This window comes from Bos grunniens, chromosome 14 (assembly GCF_055505025.1).
Source record: "Bos grunniens cultivar Pamir isolate PY7600 chromosome 14, Bosgru_T2T1.0, whole genome shotgun sequence".
NCBI lineage: Eukaryota > Metazoa > Chordata > Mammalia > Artiodactyla > Bovidae > Bos > Bos grunniens.
This window is the reverse complement of record NC_141178.1, coordinates 72844305-72860830: the sequence shown is the minus strand read 5'-3', so window position 1 is coordinate 72860830 and position 16526 is coordinate 72844305. Positions and strand designations below refer to the sequence as shown.

The following is a 16526-nucleotide window of genomic DNA, read 5'->3' as shown; positions in this document are numbered from 1 at the left end:
TTTTGTGCTTCTAGTGTGACAGAATGTTTGCTAAGAGCTTCACAAAATACTTGGAGCCCAAAGAATCTGTCTGTAATGGGGGAGACCTGGGTTTGATCCCTGGGTTGGGAAGATCCCCTGGAGAAGGGAAATGTTACCCACTCCAGTATCATGGCCTGGAGAATTCCATGGACTCTATAGTCCATGGGGTCACAAAGAGTCGGACATGACTGAGCAACTTGCACACACAGTCACAAATATTATTAAGTGAAAGTGAAAGTTGCTCAATCGTGTCCAACTCTTTGCAACCCCAAGGACTGTATAGTCCATGGAATTCTGTAGGCCAGAATACTGGAGTGCGTAGCCTTTCCCTTCTCCAGGGGATCTTCCCAACCCAGGGATCCAACCCAGGTCTCTCTCATTACAGGTGGATTCTTTACCAGGTGAGCCACAAGGGAATCCCAAATATTATTAAATTTAATTTTAAAAACTTGCCCTGAAACCATGAGTCGTAGGTGATCTTCACTATCACGGATGAAGAAACTGAGGACTGAGAGGTAGATATGATTGCTTAAGAACACACAGCTAGAAAAAGTTGAAGTTTGGCTTGAAGCGCAGCCCTGTAATTATGTTCTTACTCCCTGCCAGCTTGGGTCGCAAACACAGTGTAAGTGAGGCTTCTTTTTCTTAGATTTTGAGATAATGTAGTTATAGGAGGGTGAGAGGCCAGTGTAGTTAGTTGGAGAGAGGCTTAAACTTGCAGTTTTCATATTTGTTTTGTTGTTAAGTAGTAGGGCTCCATTTTATCGACTTGCAATTTCTAAATCGTCCTTTTCAGTTATTTTCTGTAAGCAAGCATTCTTGTGGAGTATTGAAAGCTGACTTTCTTTGCTGAAGATTGTTACATTTGAACTTATTTTGACTTAAGTATTTAATGTGTTCTGGTGTTAAGTAAGTATATTTACCAAGTTGTTTTTGAAAGTACAGAGAAATCAGCTTCATGTATTCCATTCGTTTGCCTGAACGTGTACATGAATTTAGACTGGGATATGTAAAATGATCTGCTCGGTATGTTGGCATTAGTTCTGAGTTGGTACTGGGTAAAAGTAGGTTGATGCCTACAACTGAGAGGCTGAAGCGTTTTGGAAATAGTCTTTGGTAAGTGGGACTTCCTATATTAAAATGTGAATATAGTTAAACTAGAGCTTCTTCTTTTTATTTATAGAACAGTATGTTGAAGCAATAGTCAAAATATGTAGCCTGGGGTGGGCAGCCCTCTGCAATGGGTGTGCCTAAGTTCCAGTGCAGTGTGTGTCATGGTGACAACTGGCCGGTGCTCTGGCTTTGGTATGTGTCCCTGACCCTTCTTAGTAGTCTGTTAGCATATTTAATGTGGGTTTTTTAAGAACTTCGTTTTAGCTGATTTTCAGTGTTCTTTCTTTACAAGCAACTTTTAAAAAACGATAGTGTATCCTAGTTTTATTAAAATCAAATTTAACTTTTTAAACCATTCTCAATTTGCCTAGCTTGGGTAGGTAGACAGCTTATGCATTTAAATAATTTTTAAAAATATTTAAGCACTTCAAAATTTCTTCCTAGTTTAGGTATACAGGCAAAGCTTTTTGTGAAGTCCTTTTACGGCGTCTGGTCTCTCAGACCCCTGCTGAGGTCTTATTTGGGCCTCACAAGTGAAAGACGGAAAAACAGTTTTCCAAAAAGTGTGACTGGTTTATGGTAGTACAGCAGACTGTCCTCAGGTTATAAAATACGGGTAAAACAGGTGTCCTAAGACAGTCTGTCCCAGGCACTTGTTCCCCGCTTGTAGCAAGGTCACATTTTTTGTACATCAGGGCTTCTTAACTAATTTGCTGTGCCTAATCTTTATATACACTCTTTTCCCTCATCTTCTGTAAAATGGGAACTCTTAAGTAACCTTGTCATGAGTTAGTTGAAGATACTGAAAAAGATTGCTACTGCTAAGTCACTTCAGTCGTGTCCGACTCTGTGCGACCCCATAGATGGCAGCCCACTAGGCCCCGCCGTCCCTGGGATTCTCCAGGCAAGAACACTGGAGTGGGTTGCCATTTCTTTCTCCAGTGCATGAAAGTGAAAAGTGAAAGTGAAGTTGCTCAGTCCTGTCCGACTCTTAGCGACCTCATGGACTGCAGCCTACCAGGCTCCTCTGTCCATGGAATTTTCCAGGCAGGAGTACTGGAGTGGGGTGCCATCGCCTTCTCCGCTGGAAAAGACTGCTTGGAACTATTTGGTGAAAGTTCTTGACTTAATAAGGAAAGAGAAAAAACTCGTCTTCTGAGGTTGCTAAGATCTAAGGTAAGAGCAAATCTGTCTGTGAAATTGTGAAGAAGGAAAAAGAAGTTTATGCTGCTTTGCTGTCATACCTCAAACTGCAAAAGTTATGGCCATGGTGTATAAGTTCTTAGGGAAGATGGGAAAAGGGTTAAATTTATACAATAAGATACTGTGAGAGAGACAACATTCACATAACTTTTATTACAGTATATCATTCAGTTCAGTTGCTCAGTCGTGGCCGACTCTTTGCGACCCCATGAATCGCAGCACGCCAGGCCTCCCTGTCCCTCACCAACTCCTGGAGTTCACCCAGACTCACGTCCATCGAGTCAGTGATGCCATCCAGCCATCTCATCCTCTGTCGTCCCCTTCTCCTCCTGTCCCCAATCCCTCCCAGCATCAGGGTCTTTTCCAATGAGTCAACTCTTCGCATGAGGTGGCCAAAGTACTGGAGTTTCAGCTTTAGCATCAGTCCCTTCAATGAACACCCAGGACTGATCTCCTTTAGAATGGACTGGTTGGATCTTCTGGCAGTCCAGGGGACTCTCAAGAGTCTTCTCCAACACCACAGTTCAAAAGCATCAATTCTTTGGCGCTCAGCTTTCTTCACAGTCCAACTCTCACATCCATACATGACCACTGGAAAAACCATAGCCTTGACTAGATAGATCTTTGTTGGCAAGGTAGTATCTCTGCTTTTCAATATGCTATCTAGGTTGGTCATAACTTTCCTTGTCGTTATGATTGTATTATTATTCATTGTTATTGTTAATCTCTTACTGTGCCTAATTTATAAATTAAACTTTATCATCAGTATGTGTATATAGGAAAAGCCACGGGTGTGTGTAGGTTTTAGTACTATCTGAGGTTCCAGGCCTCTCTCGGGAGCCTTGGAGCATCTCCCCCTTGGATAAGGGGGACTGCTGTACCTACTTTTTTATCTCTATAGATTTTCCTCTTCTGGACATTTCTTATAAGTGAAACCATATAATACATGCTTTTGTGTGTGTCTGACTTTATTCACTTAACATAATGCTTTTGAAGATCGTTTGTGTTTTTGAGTACAGCTAACTTTTGAACTATGTAGCTGACCGTCTGCACAATTGAGAATCTGTAACTTTACAGTCTGGCCTCTGTATCTTCAGTTCTGCATTCTTAGGTTCAGCCAACCTCATTGTGTAGTACTTACTGCATTGCATATTTATTAGAAAAAAATCCACATATAAGTGGATCTGTGCAGTTCAAACTCATGTTATTCAAGTGTCAGCTGTATACACCAATAATTTGTTCCTTTTTGTTGCTGTGTATTATTCCATTATTGGATACGTTACATTTTTTTTTTTTTTAATCCATTTACAAGTTGATGGACATTTGGATTGTTTCTGCTTTTTGGCCACTGAGTAATGCTGCTGTGAACATCTGTGTGACTGTATGTTTTCATGTCTTTTGGGTAGATGCCTAGGAATGGAATTGCTGAGTCATGATAAATTTGTGTTTAATTTTTTTTTTTTTTTTGAAACTCCTAACTAGACTACCATATGAGAGTTTCAGTTTCTCCAAATCCTCCCAGCACTTTTCATTGTCTTTTTGGATTATAACAATTTTATTAGTTGCTGTGAAGTCATACTTTACAGTGGTTTGGATTTCCATTTCCTTAATGACTAACGTTGAACATCTTTTAAAGCCATTTTTGTATCTTTTATGTGAGATGTTTATCAAATCTTTTGCCCGTTTTTTAATTGGGTTGTCTGAATTGGGAGAGTTCTTTACTTTATTGGATACATGATTTGTAAGTATTTTCTCCCAGTCAGTGGGACAAAAAGACAAAGAAAAATTGTCTTTATACTTTTTTCATTGTCTCTTTTGAGTTGCAAGGCTTATGAGTTTTAACAGAGTCAGTTTTTCTTTTCTTTTTAGATTTGTGATTTTGGTGCTGCGCCCAAGAAATCTTTGCCCAATCCAGGGTCATGAGATGTACTCCTCTGTTTTCTTCTAAAGTTTTTTTATAGTTTCAGCTCTTACATTTAGGTCTTTGATCCATTTTAAATTAACTTTTGTGTATAGTGTGAGGAAGATGTCTAAATTCATCTTTTTGTATGTCATTATCCAGTTGTCTCAGTACTAGTTGTTGATGAGACTGTCCTTTCTCCCTGTTGAATTGCCTTGGCGTTTTTGTTGGGTAATTAATTGACCATAGATATATGGCTTTATTTCTGGACTCTCATTTCTGTTTCATTGGTCTGCATGTTTCCTCTTCTGCTAGTACCACATATTTTGATTACTATAGCTTTTCATACCATAATAATATAGCATTCTTCTTTTCTTGTTAAAAAAATAATACACTCTTAAATATTGAAACTATATAGAAAAGTAAAAGAAGACAGTAGAAATCACCATCTAAATGATCACTGTTTTGGTGAACGTGTTTGCAGACACCTCTGTGCATATATGCATGTTGCCTGAGCACACAGGCACCTCTGCAGTCACACACAGAGGCGTGTCAGCATTTGCCCACACTCCTTGTTCTGGTGCACTTTTTGAGTGAATGCCTCTATTGTCAACTTCAGGAGAGAAATGACTGTTTTTCTTTCTTCAGGCACTTTTTAAATTCTGTGAGTTTTTACTGACATAAACGTCTGAGAAGAGTGAAGATGCTTTGGGCTGAGAACTATGAATGTTGTTTTCTTGGTCTCATGTTAAATGGAATGTATTTCTCACTCATCTGCTGAAAGATGGCCTTCAAACAAAATTTTACATGTGTGCTCTGTGAATGGATGGCAAATTATGTGTGAAACTTTGAAAAATTAATTCCCAGATCCAGTTTTAAATGAATTTAGTTTGCAGAAATCTCCTGTTAAGTATTAGGTAAACTTTTTGGCAGTTGTAACAGTGAGTGTGGAGCCAATAAATTACATATGTATGTGCATTGATAGTTGTATTTACAGTCACGTGGGGGCTGATCCCTGCTGCAGTCTTGGTTTTTACTGAGTTATAAAGGAGTAGCGTGTTTGCGCTTTTGTCCTTGGTGATTTCAGCCTCGTAGACTTGATGAAACTGGGTCCTTCGCTACTTTCAGTAGCCATCGTGGAGCTGACCAAATTCATCTGAGTGTAGATCCACTTCCATGATCAGAAACTCCTCTGACATTCACGCTTTTCTTGCAGTATGATTTTTCTGTGATGAATACATGGTTTAAAGTCACATTTAGAGGTGTTACAGATGTAGGAGACCATACAGATTATGCTTCATTTAAAAAGATTGAAATTTAATTTTGGCAATAGGGAACCATTAAAGAGGTTTTGACTTTGGAGCGTGACATAGATAGACAAGTTTCAAAAAACCACCCCGCACATTGGTTGGTTCAATGGAAATTTGGTGTTTGAAAATGTCATGCTTAGTCTATGGCCATATCACCCTGAATGTGCCCAATCTCATCTGAGAATGTCATGCTTAGGTTATGTGGGAAACTGGATCGCTCAATGAAATTATAAAAATGAGTGCTTTTTTTTTCATGATTTTTAAAAGTTAGAAGTTGAAATAAGAAATTTTCAGATGAAAAATAGACTCTACAGAATGAAAACCAGTTAGCAGTGACTAACTGGTGGGATTATAGATTTTTCTTCCTGCTTTTGGTGGAAATTTTAGAAAAAAATATTAAATATATTATGTAATAAGATGTTAAAATGAAGCTGTTTTGTTCTGAGTTTATCTCTAAGTCAGTAGATGCACATTTCTGAAATGAGTTGTAAGAACACAGTGCAGGTCCTGCAAGGCAAAGAGCCAGAAAATGGATCTTGTGACTTTTAACACCTATCCCATCTGTTGGTATATAAAGATTCAGGAAGTTAGAGATTGGAAGACTTTTTGAACCGAGAAGTTAATGAGTTTCTTCTGACTCCCCGTCCCATCTCCGTGTTCCCCCCACCCCAAGTACGGGTAGTGACTTGGAGAGCTTACTCAGCGATTGATTCGGTTCAGGGGACACAGTGGGTTGATGTCTGTCTCTCATGCCTGGGTGAAGGAGAGGCTGTTTGCTCTGGCAGCACATGAAAAGGACCTGTGTGGGTTCTTGTTCTTTGGGGCAAGGGTTACGTGATTCCTGTGGATCCTATGAGGGCCACTAGTGAGAGAAAGCCCATTGGAGCAAAGTGGTGTGGAATGGAGCAGGGAGTAGACGACTGGATGCCCAGAGCAGATGCATGTTCTTCATCAAGGGAATGCAGTGAGAGATCTCAAAGGGCTGGAGTGGCTGAGAGCGTGCCGGGACCCTGGAAGCAGTTCCTCACAGGTTGGCTCTATGCACTTGTGAGCTAAGAGAGTGCTTGTGTCCTAGAGGGACCCTTAATTGCCTCACCCAGGGTTACTAAGGTGGAAGGAAGAGGGGTAAAGTGGGGTCTTCTAATAATGCCTGCTAGCCTGCTTTTGGAGAAGGAAATGGCAGCCCACTCCAGTATTCTTGCCTGGGAAATCCATGGACAGAGGACCCTGGCGGGCTATATAATCCATGGGGTCTCAAAGAGTCAGAAACGACTTAGCGACTAAACAGCAGCCTGCCTTAGGCAGAGCTGGGCATAGGGGAGAAACTGTACCCGTGAATGAAAATTTTGACAATTACACAGTGCTGAAGAGGGTCTGTTAGTTTCTAAGCTCAGTTGTTGTGACTTGAAAATGACCAAAATCATAATAAAAGTTCAGGGGCACTATCACCAAAGATAGTGAACAGAAAGTTGCTTTATGGTTATATCCCAGAGGTTCTACTTATTCGGGGTAATGGTTACTGTTGTTTTTCTAATAAGAAAAATATCAGTGAAAACAAACTTTTATAAGAAGAAGGTGCCCATTGAGACATTTGTTGTGGGTAAAACACTACCTTTACGGCCAGGGATATCTCTGCTTGAGTCAAACCAGTGCCTTGTTAGCACTGACAAGGGGGAAGTAAACCAGTTTTTGAGGTTAATTTTCATCATTTACTTTTCATAAAAGAGGTGACATCATCTGTTTTCTAGTGTTTTCCAAAGAGATTATGGTCTATAGCAAAATTCATGGTACACATAGGTACTCACAGATATTACTAGCGCTCTTTCCTCTCTGAAGCAGATGTTTCCTATAGCTTTAAATGTTCTTACTCCCCTTCACATATGTTTTACTTCCTCTAAATGTACTTCTTTAGCATACCAAATGGATTAGAGGATTTAAATGACTACTGGATACTACTATCAAGGATGTAAGAAGTGTGAGCTTTTAATATAGCTAAAAATTCAATTTTGAGTTGAATTGTGAAAGGTTTTCAGAAACAGTGAAAAGTAGTTTTACTTGTGTGTTAGTTTTTAGTGAGGAAACGTATGAAGTAGGGATCTAGAGAAAAGGTAGACCCAGCTGGAGAATTGTTTTCATTACTGTTCTTGGGGCTTTTTTTTGGGGGGTGCAACGACTTGGTTGCTCCTCGGCATGTGGGGTCTTCCCAGGTCAAGTGTTGAACCCATGTCTCCTGTATAGGCAGGCAGATTCTTTACTACTGAACCACCAGGGAAGCCCACGGTTTGGATTTCGTAAAGCAAAGAGAAGGCTTCTCACCCCAGCGAAAACACTTTGTAAAAACCAGTATCATTCTAGTGTTCCTATTTTCTCAAAACATGCATCAGTGTTTTCTTTTTCTGGAAAGCTATTTTAGTTTTTTATTTGATTGACACAGTTTAAAATGTTCTTGGCGTTTTGTCATCTCTTCTTTCTGGATGATGGTATACTTTAGTGTTCAAATTTTGTACTTTGAAACTTAAAGGGTTATTTTTAGTAATACAGGCACCTCTTAAATGTCTCAAAAAGCTGATTTATGTCACTTTTAATTTCATAATATCTTTATAGTCTGCATCTCAGAGTTCCATTTGTAACATAGTTAAGATTTGTTTATTTATAGGAATGGCTTTAAATTAGGAAGGAAGTTATAGTTAGCTTTGTATTTGAGTCCAGAATATTCTTCATAATTCATTCAAGCATCTTTGGTTGCAGCTTGCAGAAACTGACAGGGTAATTTGGATGGAAAAGGAATTTATTGGGAGGCTGGCAAGTAACTCACAAAACTGGCAGAGAGACTAGGAATGCAGCCTCAAAAAACTGAGCAGCAGTGCAAGGAGGGCGAGCCCCAGGAAAGACCGGCCCAGGTGATTGTATGGTTGGGACACTGGCACTGGGCTCTTGCTGCCGCCAGTACGAGTGATTCCTCAAGTGTCCCTCTCTGGATCAGTCGGAAGCCATGGGGGTGGAGGTGCAGTGTTTGTGGGCTGGCCTTACATGACCTACACATTTGTGCTCACGTGACTTCTGAGTTTTCATTTGGAGACCCTTGACCTGGCACATTTAACATGAATGGAACTCTTGCTTTTTTTGGTGACTTCAGTGGTAACGAATCCACCTGCCAATGCAGGAGACACAGGTTTGATCCCTGATTTGGGAAGATCCCCTGGAGGAGGAAATGGCAACCCACTCCAGTATTCTTGCCTAGGAAATCCCATGGATAGAGGAGCCTGGTGGGCTACAGTCCGTGGGGTCCCAAAGAGTCGGACATGACTGGGTAGCTGGGCAGCACGCACCTGCTCCTTCCCACCCAGGCAGGTGGTCTTAGAAGTTGTTCTGTAATTTGGATTTTTCTGTTTTATGTCTTCTTATAGATAGATTGAGGTTCAGCCATATTTGACAAGTATTTTACAGAGGGTAGTATTGAGGATGTCCCCATGTATCACATCAGAAGGTATACAATGATTGTCACGTTTCTTGATGATAACTGAGTTTGATCCCTCATTTGAAGTGGTGCCTACCAGCTTTTTCTGTTTGTTTTTTCAGTCTAAAATACGTACGTAAAAATTACTGATGATATGAAAGTATTAATTATGGCAATTAATTATTGTGTTGCAATGATACATTCACTTGGTTTGTGGATATTAACCTGTTAAATCATTTAAACTAAGTGGTTTAAGTCTAGAAAATATATAACACAGTACTAGCTTTTTATTTCTCTGCATAGGTTGGAGAAGATTTATTTTATTGATTTGTCTCCTTGTGTTTATACTAATGGTTGAGAACAACACTCAGATACACTGCTGTGAGCATGTACCACAAAATGGTATGTGTATATGTTGACAGTAATTTCAGGCTATGACAATTCCTCTTTACTGCATAATAGGCAACACGAGGTAATATACTGTGTATGCCAAAATGTGGAAATATTGATTATTTTCCACTTATATATCTCTGCAAAGCCTCTTGAAGTTAGGAAAAACAAAATTCCATTAAGGAATTACCAGCTGTTTTGAGAAATTAAACTGCATGATGTGATGCTTTTGTATTTGTGTGTATTGATGTTTTGTATCTGTTACATCCATTAGATAACATATGGCTACTTTCATTCCTAAGAGAAAAGCTGTTAAGATATGTAAGGTTTTTTGTTTTTTTTTAGAGAGACGATAGACACAGAAAAAAATCAATTTTATCTTAGGATGTGTAGCATGTTTGGACAGTGTTTTAAACGTAAAGCTTTAACACACACACTTTGGTCATTAAAGACTAATTTTTAGAATAGTACATTTTTTTCCCCTTATTCTTTGTTTATTCCAGTTTTATTGAGGAATAATTATCATATATCACTGTGTAAGTTTAAAGCATACGCCACAATGATTTGATTTCCATATATTGTGAAATAATTACAATAAAAGGTATGTGTCCTTTTTTGATATGTTTCCCCCTGGTTGTAAGTTCAGACTTGAATAGTCAATATCTGAAATTAACTGAACTCTCCAATAAGTGGAAATAAAAGACAAAGTTTAAACATGCATAGCAAATGGGATAATAATTGTTGAAAAAAATTGGCGTAGTTTTTGTTATTTAGTGTGACTGAAAAATCTTATCTGTTGTTCTGTGGGATTCTTGATGTTGCCTCAGTCTCAGTTTAACAAAGGTTTTTCTTAAGGACTTTTGCATTAATCTTTTCTTTGTCCCTTGTTAGGAATCAGGTGGATAGCAGTTAAAATGCCTCTTTTAGACACAGATGTATAGAACAGTCTTTTGGACTCTGTGGGAGAAGGCGAGGGTGGGATGATTTGAGAGAATAGCATTGAAACATGTATATTATCATATGTGAAATAGATCGCCAGTCCAGGTTCGATGCATGAGACAGGGTGCTCAGGGCTGGTGCACTGGGATGACCCTGAGGGATTGGATGGGGAGGGAGGTGGGAGGGGGGGGTTCAGGATGGGGGACACATGTACACCCATGGTGGATTCATGCTGATGTATGGCGAAAACCACTACAATATTGTAAAGTAATTAGTCTCCAATTAAATAAATAAATTTTAAAAAAATGACTCTTTTAGGAGGAAAGAATATTCTCCTTTTCTAGGTTAATGGGTATGCTCAAAGAAATGCTGTAAAAATGTTTTACTTAATTTAAACTATCTAAAAAATATCTTTGGAAGTTAGTGGTGGTGGTGTTTTTAAACATAAAAGGCAAAATCAGAGGTCATCACTTTTCTAGCTTTCTCTAACACTGTCCTCTAGGCATAATTCAATTACTTCTTCATGTGTTTTCCTACAGTATTTTATCCACAGAACTCTAGCATTGTGCTTGACTGCACTGTATGGTCGTAATTTATTTACCTGTCTTCTCAGACTGAGCTTCTTGAGGACAGGTCTTACATTACTCAGTATTTTATACTCTGCCTTGCAGGTGACATCTGGTGTTGGAAGTCCTTTTCTAGTCTTTGTCAAATTGCCGTTACTAAACAGGTTAGCATTATTTTTTAAAGAAGATTGTGTGACAAAGCATTTTTAAATGATTTTGAAAAAATGTACCGTTTGATGATTGCTTAAACAGTTAGTTGTGAAGTGATATTACGTATCAGGTATACAGTATATCTTCTCAGTGGTTATTTGCTTGCTGCAATTGAATTATTTTGGTAGCTTGGAAGAACCATTATCTATAAAACCATGGTGCCCACTTGAGAGTATTTTATTTAAAGTCTTCTTTATTAATTTAAATAGAGGAAATAACACATTTTTCTAAATGTTACTGGTTAGCCCATTCCTTTTTTTTTTTTTTTTAAATGACCTCTCCTTATCTCTCATTTTTCTAAAGAAATCTTTTTGGCAGAACTGCCCATCTTATGAGGCCATAACTCTAAATAAGCCACATTTACTCTGGTACCCTTAAATCATTTATCATGTTTGCTTAATTCAAACACTCACTCAGCCAGCATATACACATTGGAGACTACAGAGTGTCAGGCATTACACTTAGTGCAGGAGATGCAATAACAGTGAACAGGCTTGCAGTCCTGGAAAAGAGCCAGACATTATGACTAGTGATATGATGTGTTACGGGGCCCATGAAAAACGAGTATTGTGGAATTTTCTCTTAAATTTCTATTATAATTGTGACCTGTAACAGTGATCTAGTATGGACAGAATTGTTTAGGACTTGTTACTTTTTACATATGCAAGTATCATTTCCACAGGAAGTTATTAGCCTCTTTGGGGATAAAGATTGGTTTATTTCTTTGTATCTCAAGCCTGGCTGGGGACACGTGTTGAACTGACAAACAGAAACTCTCTAACCTCTGGTGCTGCTTAAACTCTTTGGGCCTTGGAAACTACAAGAACGGCAGTGACAGCATCTCTGCGGAGGGAGTGCTCTTGGCCTAACGTGACAGGTTAAGCACTGGGAAAAGAGCCAGACGGTGGAATAAGTTGCCCCTCGAACTTTATTTCTGGGTCGCTCAATTTTATGAATACATACTATAGTCCTTTCTATAGATGAAGAAATTGAAACTTTCGGAGATTTAAGATTCTTGCATCAAGTTTAAAAGCTGAGGTTTTCTTTCTGTCAAATTACCTTACATGTGGATCTGTATTTTTGTCAGGAAGATGATTAAATGTTTGTTTTGGTCATAGAGCTCTCTGGAATTAGGAGAGCACGGTGTGACATCTCAGGCACAGACCTCTCTGGAGCTCACAGGCCTAGCGTGATCAGGTCTTTAGTGCTGGCTTGGTTCACAGCGTGCTGCGGCAGCCCACACTGAATGGCACTGCAGCGCACTGGCTTATGTTTGTAAGCAACACAAATTGCCTTTTACAACAGCCAGAATTTGCCAGTTACTTCACTTAATTTTTAATGTTACATAAGGATTAAGCAATTTTAAGAGTGAGTTGTGTACATTTGATTTTATTAGTGGTTCCTAGTTTTATTTTACATAGATTTTTTTTTTTTTTTTTCTTTCATTCTAGTGTATGGAGAAGGAAATGGCAACCCACTCCAGTGTTCTTGCCTGGAGAATCCCAGGGACAGGGGAGCCTGGTGGGCTGCTGTCTCTGGGATCGCACAGAGTCGGACACAACTGAAGCGACTTAGCAGCAGCAGCAGTGTATGGAATAAAGCTTTTTTTAAAAAAATTGCATAGCTGACTCAGTATAACTCAGTGTATTTTGAAATTTGTGGTATTGCAGTTCAGACCCAGAAGTTTGAGAACACACTGCACCTAAGTACGTAAGTTTGTAGAGCATTATCTCAATATTTGGCACTTTGGGGATATTGCTTCTAAACATTGCTTATGTTGTATATTTCCAGCAGTAGGAAAAATGGCTAGAGAAAATTAAGAAGTGGACATAGCCTTGGGACTTTGGATTTTCCAGTGGTGGACTTGTCTCTGATTCTGTTAGTGTGAAGTGTGGTTTTCAGAGGTACTCGGTGAACAGCCAGTTGTAGAAAGGGACATGAGTGGATGGACGTTGTGTTCTTTGCTTCCAAAAGACCATTTTCTTTTGCTAATGTAGGTTAGCCCTTTTGATATTTATGTGTTTTTACATGGGTTAGATCTATAATATTTGCTGTAACTGAAAGTGTGAAATCACATGCCTTCCCTCCCCCTTGTGGTATAGCTTACAATATGGAGTATTGTTTTTATGCCTTGGCCAAATTGTCATACTTGTAGGTCTGGGTCAGCTTCCACACCCGTGAGTTCTTTCAATGAGAATTTTTTTGCTGGCATCACTTCCTGTGGGACATCTTCGTCCTTTTCTTCATGACCACTTTCCTCACTCTCGTTGATAAGTTTGTCTCCACAGAGTTCCTCTGACTACATATTTAGTCTCCTTAATGGCGACAAGTGTCAGCATTCTTGCAGTCAGCCATTTTTTTCTATAACCCCATTTATGTTCTATTAGAATTTGACTTCCGACATTATCACTTCTGTTACTTTACTGTAATTTTATCTTTGTTGGCAAGTTCTCTTGTTTGGCTGTCCATGTTTGTAAAGTGTCACATGGGTTTGTCCCTGGGAGACAAGGAGGAAACACAGCTCTGCTTTGCAGTCTGTGTGTGACCTGGATAGCAGACCTTCACAGTGACCAACCACTGATCGGCTGTGAGAGAAGTGTTGTGATCGGGCACTAATAATGATGTAAAAGATGGATACAGAATTATGAAACTAAAAGTATAAAATGTTCTGTTTTCATTGTCTTCATTTCTCGTTACATTTTGAACCAGATGTTTTAGAAAACATGTATTTGTGGGTATGGTTTATACAATAACAGCAACAGCATCAGCTTACACTTACTTATAGGTTACTTGTATGTCAGGGACTGTTTTAAGTGCTAAGCATATATTCATTTACTCCTCACAATAACCCATTGAAGTAGGTATTACTGTTTGTTATCCCCTCTACAGATGAACAAAAGTCAGAGAGAGATAACTTGTCTGGACCTAAGGCTGACAGTCTGGCTACAAAGTTCATGCTTTATATGTTATACTTTGTAAACCAACACTAGTTCATAAACTGTTACCAATCTGCAGAAAATTGGGATTTGTATTTTGTAAATCTTTTAAAAACTTTATTATTTTTTCTTTTTTTTAGTATTCTTTTTTTTACTCTAGCATGTTAGTGTTCTGGGTTTTTTCCCTTTCAACCATGATGGGTGGAAAATTTAAAAATGAAACAGCTGTCCTTCACCACAGAGAGCTTGAAAAATCTCAGTAGGCTATGCTGGAAATCTTGTTCAGTACTCTAGAAATTACCTGTATTCAAAGAACGTGTCTTGGTCTTCATAACAGGATTAGCTGATGAATGTGCACATATATTATATCTATCTGAAGAATTTTTCTGAATTTAACAACTTCTGATTCTGATTAATTCTGATTATTCTTGATGGAGAAAAGAGGGATTTTTACTGTAAACACCTTAGGAGGAGGCAAGACTTATCTCAAAAACTAATGTTATTTTGAAAGTGGAACAGGTTCCTGAAAGAGTAGTAAGTTGTACCATTCACCTTTGCGCTTTGCGTGTAGATTTGTTGTTTTAACACTGATAGGAGAAAACATGCTTGTTTCCTGTCACTGTAAGCGTGACATGCAGATTAAGAATTCATCGTTTTACCTGAACCATCTTACGTTGTGCTTCAACACTTCATATGTGAAAGATAAATAAGTTATAAATTGTTAATATATAAAGTGAAAGTTCATGAAGTCACCACTGATTAAGATAGAGGAAGCAGCTTTGTTCCTTCCCTGTACAGTCTCCCTGCTGCCCCCTAAAGGAAAATACTTTTCCTGAATTATGTGTTTATCACTTTTCTAGCTTAAAAAAAAATCACAATTGTCGGTATCTCTAAATAATATGTATTTTAATTGTGCCGTTTTTGAGCTGTGTAAAAATCATTATAAGACATGTTGAGTTCATCGTTGCTGAAATTCATCCATGTCCTTCTGGATAACTGTAGCTCTTTTGTACTGCTCTGTAAATTTTCATTGTGTGAAAAAGCCACAGTATATTCATTTTCCTATCATTGAACATGTAGGTTGTTTCCAATGTTTTGTTATTTTTTTTCCTTTGAAACAAATAGTGCTTCTCTGAGCATGCTTGTACATTTCTCCTGGCATCGGTATACAAGAGTTTCTTTAGGTATATACCTGAGAGTAGGATTGTTCACTTTAACAAGGTAATGCCAAATGTTTCTTAAAGTAATTGACAGTCACTTAATTATCACCTAAAGTGATTATCAATTGAGAATCCCACATTCTGGGTATCTGAGAGTACCTGTTGATAAACATTTTTGTCAACACTTGTTATTGTCAACACTTGTTAAAGCTCTTTTTACTAATCAAATGGGTGTAAAATGGTATTTTATGTGGTTTTAGCTTATAAATGTCAAGACTGAGGATTCAACTTTTGTATTTCTTTTTATTGAAACGCCTCTTTATGACTGTGGTCCGTTGTTTCATTGATTTCTTTGTCTTGCTCTTACGAGTTTAGCAGTTCTTTACATGTTAGATACTGATCCTTTCTCTGTTATATATGTCATCAATAGCTTTCTGTAGCTTAGTGGTTTGTATATTCAATTTCTTTTAAAGTGTCAATAAGCAGAAATTTTTGATGCTAATATAATAAAATTTATCAGTCTTTTCATTTGTGGTTAATACTTTTAATATTTTATCTAAATTGAGCTCTCCTTCCCTACCTTGGGATTATAAAGAACCACTTTTGTGTTTTCTTCTGAAGTTTGAGTTTTTGCCTTTCAAATTAAAGTCTTTAATCCCATGAGAATTGATTTATGTGTGGTATAGGATAGGGATTTTACTTTCTTCATGAACAATCAATTACCCTAGCTCCATTTATGCAGCAGTCTCTCCCCAGTGATCTGCAGTACAGTCCCTCAGGATTGCTTCCTCTTCATAAAGGTCTGTATGTATTCCTGGACTGTGCATTCTGCTTTTTGACTATACTTTCATTTGCCAGTTTGTCTTTGTTTAATTTCATTCTGTCTTAATTACTGTTGTTTCACTTTATATCTTGATGTCTGAGCAGGTTGTCTTGTTTTGAGTCCTTGAGCATTTTGACTTTTTTTTGATTTTTGCTTTGTTATGTAAAGTTCAGCATGAACGTATTAAGTTTTATAAAAGAATACTTTGGGGATTTGGGTTGGAAATGCATTGAATATTAATGTGGATTTTAGAGAGAATTGACATTTCTTACAGTATTGTCTTATTTATGAACGTGATATCTTTACATATATTTATGGCTTTCTTAAAGTTTTATGATTGTTTTCCATGCAGAAATTACAAAGCTTTTGTTAGGTTTATTCCTAGTTACTGATTGCTTTTTGCTATTGTGAATTGTGTCTGTGGGGAAAATTCTCTTTTTTTCTTTTTACTGAAAAATAAAAATGCAGTTGAGATTTTCATGTTGATAAAAATATTGT

General features: G+C 38.0%; 1 protein-coding gene across 47 annotated transcripts in view; it reads left to right on the top strand.

Annotated features, from left to right (window-relative positions):
• CYRIB (CYFIP related Rac1 interactor B) overlaps positions 1-16526 on the top strand; it is a 148486-nt gene that overhangs the window by 73979 nt on the left and 57981 nt on the right. For 3 of the 47 annotated variants that reach the window (XM_086335534.1, XM_086335544.1, XM_086335559.1), the window contains one exon: positions 12561-12815. The exons of 41 other annotated variants lie outside the window; for them this stretch is intronic. The gene's annotated coding sequence lies outside the window, so the exon portion shown is untranslated. Of the gene's footprint in view, positions 1-11003; positions 11064-12560; positions 12816-16526 lie in introns of those variants that run through there. 3 more of the 47 variants (XM_086335540.1, XM_086335545.1, XM_086335560.1) reach the window with 2 other exon arrangements.